The sequence below is a fragment of the Nicotiana attenuata genome, chromosome 2, assembly GCF_001879085.1.
Source record: "Nicotiana attenuata strain UT chromosome 2, NIATTr2, whole genome shotgun sequence".
In the NCBI taxonomy this organism is placed as follows: Eukaryota; Viridiplantae; Streptophyta; class Magnoliopsida; order Solanales; family Solanaceae; genus Nicotiana; species Nicotiana attenuata.
The window spans coordinates 53646829-53655374 of record NC_031990.1 but is presented as its reverse complement, the minus strand read 5'-3'; positions in this window follow the sequence as shown (position 1 = coordinate 53655374).

The window sequence follows — 8546 nt, the reverse complement described above, 5'->3', positions numbered from 1 at the left end:
AATTGACTCGTCGGATTAACCACTTAGACGGAGAGTTCCTCGTATTCCATTTCATTGGCAACTGAAATAGATCTAAACGGATTGTGCGGTACCCCGAACCAGAGAAATTGAAAAATAAATTGAAAAGAATATTCACCTCGTATGCCGATAAACCAATAAAGCGGCAGAAGAACCTATTCGACAGTAATCTAGAAGGAACTTCAGAGAAAAACTAGAAAGTAAGGAACGCAGTGCTCGATCGAACTTCTAAAGCTTCTTCTACATAGGCTCTGTAACTTCTGGAATTGCAAAAGGAAGCTTTTCCAATCCCGAACAACCAGCCATTTTGTCTAGTAATTGATTCTATATTCGAGGTAGGCTATTTTGTCCTAGCTTTCCAATTATTCTGTCCTAACAGCGTTAGAAGCCTAACATCTCTATTTCGGGTTTACTCGGAGCTTTCGCAACAACCGTAGGAGGTGTTATGCACATGCACTCATTTCAAGGGGGTGCAACACTTCTCAGTTTGGGCCTTTATCCGACACCATGATAAAATACTACCCTCATGATTAAACCATGTCCTTGAGATTTGATAAAAGAAAGGTGAATTAGCGGTTAATACATTGCAATTGGATAAGTTATTAGGAATATGATGGAACGAAAGACCAAGGAAAGAAAGAAGAATACACCAAAATGCAAGTGCTGCTCCAAATACTGGTGGTTGTTTCTTGTTGTAAGTGAATGCAACGAAAAGACACGTAAATAACAGAGATTGTTCTTCCTCAGCTGGCTTGTTAACCATGGTCTCTTGAAGGTTTCATTCTTTTACCAGCTCTCCCAGCCAACAACCTGCTAACCCTAAGCTTGCAAGCACCTTGGTCACATCTAAGTCCCTATTCTATTATTTTACAAATAAAGTCAGGAGGTCATAGGACCTGCGAGTCTGAAAGTATAATTGGTAAAGTGGGACAACCCCAAAGGATAATTATGTATTATCCCTTATTAAACAAATAAAATGGAGTTACCGAATTAACCATAATATCATCTTAAATCATCTCTAGATTTTAAATTCCATAATAGGGTAGGTAATGTATGGGGTAAAATATGTTCATATTTAATGATCGCATAAGAAAGAGAAACGTGGAACCGAAGGCAGAAGATAGCCAATCCTGAAGGCAATTATCTCGCTTGTCATCGAAGAGAATGATACTCATAACGACAAATATAATACCGCCATCTGGTAGCATTCAATGAAGAATACTCTATAGCATTAAATGCAAGATCCGTTACAGAGAATATGTTATTCAATGTCCACCGTTACACATCCTTCAATGGCCCTCATAATTGTCATTAAAGAGGAGCTTAATCCTAGGACCTTGCTCCCTAGGTGCAGCTATAAATAGTGAGCTCTATTACCATTGTAGGGAGGATGAATTTTTTGAGAAGCATACACCATATTCTATCAAAAGCTCAATAACTTTTTACTTTCTTGCTTATTTGTATTGTTCTTATTGCTCCTGGCAGCTCTGCGCCCGGAATCAAGATATCTGCTGTCCATTTCAGTTTTTAGGCTAAGTCTTATATTTCTGTCTAATTAATTTATTTTTTTTGGTTCAAATTAATTCACTTGTCTATAAACTACGTACAAATTCAACTGTACCATTTTACGGATAAACAGTTTGGCGCCCACCGTCAGGCATAGACGGTCGTCTAATTGAATTGATCCCTGCATCTGTTACTAACTTGTATGATTCTTTATTCTCAGCAAAAATCATTAAAAATGGCAGATAATGGTGTTAACAACACACAAAATGTTGAGGCCCAAGAAAATCAGCCACAGCACGAGGATTCAATTAGTGATAACCACAACGAGGGGAACAAGGCAACGCCGATCCACGGCGTCTGATATCCGCGACATGTTCGGGAGGTAACTTCAGTTGATGCTGAAGAAGAGCACGTCATCGAAGTAGTCAGGGTCTTGCAAGAGCAATATGAGGCCATTATAGGCCATCTCAGACGACATGATAAGTTCATAACGAAACTGAAGTAGGCATTGTTAGGCGCTTCCCACAACGCGAATGGGCTAAGCCTAGTTCTTCCCGGTGCTCCCTCAAACCAAACAACGCAAAGGGTCGACAACAACACTCCAAGAAGTGAGGTCGACTCTAATAGGGTCGGAGGGAACGAATTCGGTCAACACAACGACAGTGATCCCTTTAAAATCGAACTCATGTGATTTATGAAGGAAGTTAACACCCGAATGGATCAGATTCTGGGCGCATCACCGGTGCTGAAAGGGCCTAACTCAAAAAAGTACACACAATTGTCGTACAAACCAAGTGTCGCACCAGAACTAATCCCGAAGCGGTTTATAATGCCTGACGTGCCAAAGTATGATGGGACTTCAGATCCTTAGGACCATATCACCACCTATACAACGGTGGTGAAGGGAAACGATTTAGCCCCCCACGAGATTAAGCCTATTTTGCTGAAGAAATTAAGGGAGACTCTTACGAAGAGAGCCCTGACGTGGTATTCGCTTTTGCCCGAGCATTCCATAGATTCATTTGAGATGTCGCAGACTCTTCATTAAGGCCCATGCTGGGGCAAGAAAAGTAAGGCCCGAAAGGCCGATATATTCAGGATTACGCTAGGAGTGCCCGAGTTGCGAAGTTCGTAACCAGGTTCCAAAAGGAAAGAATGTTGCTACCAGTCGTTCCGGATGAATGGGTAGCTGAAGCACTCACCAAAGGCCTGAATCCAAGAAATTTCGATGCTTCCCGAAAGTTGAAAAAAAGTTTGCTCGACTTCCAGGCAACAACTTGGGCGGATATTAATAATCGGTATGAGCCAAAGATAAGGATTGAAGATGATCATCTTAGTTTCCCGGAGTCGGTTAAGGGCCGAGATCGGGAAAAGAATAAAGAAGATGATTTCGATACAAATCGACGATCTTCGAGGAGTTGATTTTTTCCTTATGAACGGGACAAAGGGCGTGGCAGAGGTTTCCGGTCGGCGCATAGATTTGCTACCGATAGGAGAACTGATCGTGGCCGAAATAACAGGTCATTGCAGAACAAGGAAACGTCAGGTTCTCAAGATTTTTCCTACCCCAGACTCTCCGAATACAACTTTAATGTCAGCATAGTGGAGCTGGTATCGGCTATGAGGAACATTAATGAAGCACGGTTCCCGAAGCCAATGAGATATGATCCTGGTCAGAGGGATCCTAATTTATGGTGTGCATACCACGGGACAAACGGTCACTGGATGGGGACTACCGGAATCTGCACGAAGAGGTAGTGACATTGCTGAAAAACAGTCATCTCGAGGAATTTTTAAGCGACCGGACTAAAACCAACCAACTATGGTCGCAATCGTAATAATACAGAGCCTTCAAAAGCAGGAGAAAATCCCCCACATCTGACGATCAACATGATTTTTGGGGGGAACTAGATTGAAGGGGTTACATTTTCAGCGGTAAAAAAGACGAAGGTATCAGTGACCCACAGCAAAAGACTTTAAGAAGCTGCTGAAGACGACATTACTTTCGCGGAGGAAGACGCGGATGGACTGTTGCTACTGCAAAACGATGCCCTGGTAATTTCTCAAAATGTCTTTGATTTTAAGATTAAATGTGTTCTAATTGATCTAGGAAGTTCGGCCAATATTATCCAATGGAGAGTGTTGAAGCAAACCAAGCTTACCAGAAATATCATTCTGGCCACAAAACTCCTTGCCGCGTTCAATCTGTCAAACGTGACAACCCGGGGAGAGATCTTGCTGCCCACAAATGCCAAGGGGGTAATGAAGACGACCCTTTTCGAGGTAGTGGATGACGACATGAGTTACAATATCATTTAGGGGAGACCATGGTTGCACGAAATGAAGGAAGTGCCATCAACATATCATCAGTTGCTGAAATTTCCAACTTCCCAGGGAGTTAAACAAATAAGAGGTGACCAACCGCCAGCAAGGGAGATGAATGTAATCTCAGTCTCCGATAGCAAAAGGAAGGAGCATGCGGCATAGCAATTATGGGAGCCAGTGCTTGTTTTCGAGCCAAGCGAAGTCAACCAAAGGAAGATGCGTCGGAATCCTATCAGGTGCCAAGGTATTTCCAAGTACCAGAAGAGACGGATGCAACAAAGTCTAGAGGGGAAGAACTTGAGCAAATCGCATTATTCAAAAAATCCTTGGAGAGGAAATTCCACTTTGGAACAGGACTGCACCCGAAATCAGGTTCAGATTTATCGAATTTCTTAAATTTAATGTCGATTGTTTTGCAGGGTCACATGCGGATATGAGAGGTATCTTGCGGGAAGTAGCCGTACACAAGCTAAGCTTGAATCCAAGCATTCCTCTAATAAGACAGAAAAATGTCCTATTTTCGAGGCCAGAAGTAAATTAGTCAAAGAAGAGGTAACTCGCCTGCTTGATATCGGTTCGATCTGAGAGGTAAAGTATCCCAACTGGCTAGCTAATGTAGTAGTAGTTACAAAGAAGAATAATAAATTTTGCACGTGCGTAGACTATAAGGACTTAATTAAGGCGTGCCCAAAAGATTCGTTCCCATTGCCAAACATTAATCAAATGTTTGATGCAATGGCCGAGCACAATTTAATGATTTTCCTCGATGCTTACTCTGGGTATAACCAAATCAAAATGGACTTGGAGGATCAAAAAAGAAAACTTCGTTCATCACGATTTTCGCCACATATTTTTACAACATGATGTTGTTCGGGTTAAAGAACGCCAGAGCCACTTATGAACGGCTCGTAAACAAGAAGTTATAAAAACAAATAGGGAAAATCATGGAAGTTTACATAGATGATATGCTTGTTAAGTCCTTGAACACAGGTGATCATCTCAAGCACTTGCAAGAAACTTTTGACAACTTAAGAAAGCACAACATGAAGCTTAACCTCGAGAAATGTGCGTTTGGGGTCAGCTCCAATAAGTTCCTGGGATTCCTGGTTTCACAAAAAGGGATCGAGGTTAACCCCGATAAAATCAAGGCCATCGAAGACATCCCGGACCAGCTATCAAGCGTAAGAGATGTTCAAAGGCTAACGGGAGATTGGCCGCTTTGAGCAGATTCATTTTCCGATCTTCGAAGAAATGACATCATTTCTTCTCACTGCTCAAAATGAAGAAAAGCTTTGAATGGACCCCAAAATGTCAACAGGCTTTGAGGGATTTAAAAAGGTATTTCCGTTGCTATCGAACCGAAAGAAGGCAAAAAACTATTGACCTACTTAGCAGTCTCGGAGGTAGTGGTAAGTGCTATTTTAGTCCGTAAGGACGAAGATACACAATCTCCTATCTATTACGTTAGTAAAATTTTAACGGGAGCAGAAACTCTCTACCCACATCCAGAAAAATTGTCCTTAGCCCACGTAGTCGCCGCTCGAAAACTAAGGCCTTATTTCCAATGTCATCCAATAGATATGGTGACCACCTTTCCCCTGCAGAATAACCTAAATGTGCCGTCAATGACTGAATTTGACATAGAATATAAACATAGGACTGCGATTAAGTCACAATTTTTGGCCTACTTTATGGCTGATTTCAGTTTGGGACTGTTACCTTTGGCAACCAAAGAAGCAATGATGGTGTCAGAATCAATATCAAGAGTTTGGACCCTATTCACAGATGGAGCTTCCAATATGAAGGGGTCCGGGCTCGGCATGGTACTAACCACGCCTTCAGGAGAAACCCTAAGGCAGGCCATAACAAGGTCCTCCTGACTAACAATGAGGCGGAGTATGAAGCTTTGATTGTAGGGCTCGAATTGGCCCGGTGACTGGACTCCGAGGTAATGGAAATCAAATGTGACTCCCAGTTGGTGGTAAATCAGGTCTACGGAATCTTCGAAGCCAAGGAGGAATGCATGCAACAATACGTAATGCAGATTCAGGCTCTACTCGCTCGGTTCTGGGAGTGGTCAATCACGCATATTCTGAGGGAAGAAAATGCAGAAGCAGATGCATTAGCTAACCTTGGATCATATACACAAATGAAAGGATCGGACTCTGGCACGGTCGTACAACTTATGCACTCGGTACTGGACGCAGATAGCTATTGCGAGGTAAACGCGACTAATTTGGTCTGGGACTGGAGAAACAAAATTATTGACTATCTCCAACACGGGAAATGGCCTAAGGATCCTAAGGCATCTCAGGCACTACGAACTAAGGCAGCACAATATAGTTTCAAAGGAGGTATATTTTATAGGAAATATTTTCAAGGCCCGTTGGCCCGATGTTTGGGAGCCTCTAAAGCTAACTAGGTTATACGAGAAGTCTACGAAGGGATCTGCGGGAATCACTCGGGCGCAGATTCCTTAGTACTAAAATTAATAAAGGCATGATAATAAAGTCCTAGGATGGAACAAGACGCCAAAGCATATGTCCAAAAATACGATAAATGTCAATGCTATGCACCGTTTGTACATTAACTGGTAGAGCCACTGCACTCAGTTCTGTCACCATGGTCGTTCATGAAGTGAAGAATGGATATCGTCGGACCACTACCCACGGCCCCCGGTAAGGTAAGATTTCTTTTGATTTTACTAAGTGGGCTGAAGCAGGTCCTTATCAGAATATCGACAAATGTGAACGGGTAGATTTCTTGTGGGAGAACATAATTTGCAGATATCAAAAGAAATAGCCTACGACAATGGGCCACAATTTATAGGTGCAAAAATCACAAAATTCCTTGAGGATTTGAAAATCAAGAGGATCATATCATCACCTTATCATACGAGCGCAAACGGCCAAGAAGGATCAACAAACAAAGTGATCATACAAAACCTCAAAAAGAGATTAGAAGAAGCTAAAGGAAAATGGCCTGAAGAGCTTCCAGGTGTACTATGGGCGAACCGAACAACATCCAAATCAAGCACGGGGAGAGACTCCTTTTTATCTTCTATACGAGGCAGAAGCCTTGATCCCGGTGGAAGTAGATGAACCTACCATGAGGTATTTCCGGTCAAACGAAAAAAGCAAACAATGAAGCAATGTTAGTCAATTTGGAGCTGCTCAATGAACACAGGGACTTGGAAGGATGGAAGCTCAAAAGCAGCGAATAGAGAGATATTATAATCGAAGAGCCAACCTTCATTATTTCAAAGTAGGAGACTTGGTTTTAAGGAAAGTAACTCAGAACACCCGGGAACTCAATGAGGGAAAGCTAGGCCCAACATGGGAAGGCCCCTATCGGATTTCAGCTGTCACGGGAAAGGGTCATACGAGTTAGAGAATCAAGATGGAGAAAAGTTGCCAAGCAATTGGAACGTGGCACACCTCAAGAGATACTATTGCTGATGAACATCACCTTACTAAAAGTATATGCTGCACTATTTTTCCCTTCGTTTGGTTTTTGTCCTAATTGGGTTTTTCTGGCAAGGCTTTTAACGAGGCAGCAACAGAAAGCATACTATGAAGGAAGTTTCAACAGCAGCAATAAGACCTTTTAATTACAAGGCACACAAACGAAGAACCACTAAGGAGTGGTTAGATAGTGTTTTGCTCGATAGCAAGGTTCCAATTGGGAAGTTGAGTTTGTTGTCGAATAAAGATTACCCGACCGTTCACAAATGTACCACTGGGGGATTGTTAGATAATCTTTGGCTCGACAACATAAATTCCAAAGGGGAAGTGAAGTTTGTCACCGAACTGAAGACTATCAATCAATTCACTAGTGGAATCCTCGAAGGTGTAAAAATCCAATGTTCTAATTCGCATTCTTCACATTCGGACACTGGGCATTCGCAATTCCTTTTTAGCACAATGAATGCTTATGTACTTTTGAAATGGAAGGAATAAAGTAAAGTCTTTTTTTCTATATTGTTTCTTGTCTGAACAATGAATTGACTTTATCATTTGAAAGTTAAACAAGTAATTCAAATTCTAGCGTCGTAATGAACATGAGATGTCCTCTTCAAGAGCATCGTAAACATAAGAGGGCCATCTCTTATGAAAACCCTCATGTTAAAGGGTTGATTTCGGAAGAACTCATGCCCGGAATCCAAATATTTTTGGGTAAAAATACACCCGAAGCCTTGCATGATTAGATGCAAACAGTTAAACTTGCACAAACACTTAAATGAAAAAAGACGCAAAGAGCAAACTTGCGCAAATATTTAAACGAATGTATGCAGAAAGAGAAGCTTATACAATACTTGAACGAAAAAGTATTTTCATTTACAATAAATGTTCCAAACAACACAAGTACAAAAGTTTGAAAAGAAAATCAAAGACTAAGCTGCTGCATCTCCAGAACCCGGAGGAAAAAGAGCATTCGCGCCCCCATGCGAAGTGGGTAGATCCGTCGCCAGTTCGATGTCTTGGCCTTCAGCATATTTTCCTTCTGATTTCTCTTCAGTTCCCGAAAACTCATAACTGGAACCAGAAGAATCGGTAGCATCATGCCTAGCTGGAAGACCCCTTTTAGCAGCCAAATCCAGCTCACAGGCTTTAGCGATTTTGGCATCAAAGTCAATGACGCCCACTTTAGCCTCTTCCAAGGTTTTTCTCCTCATGATGTACATAGCATATGTTTTT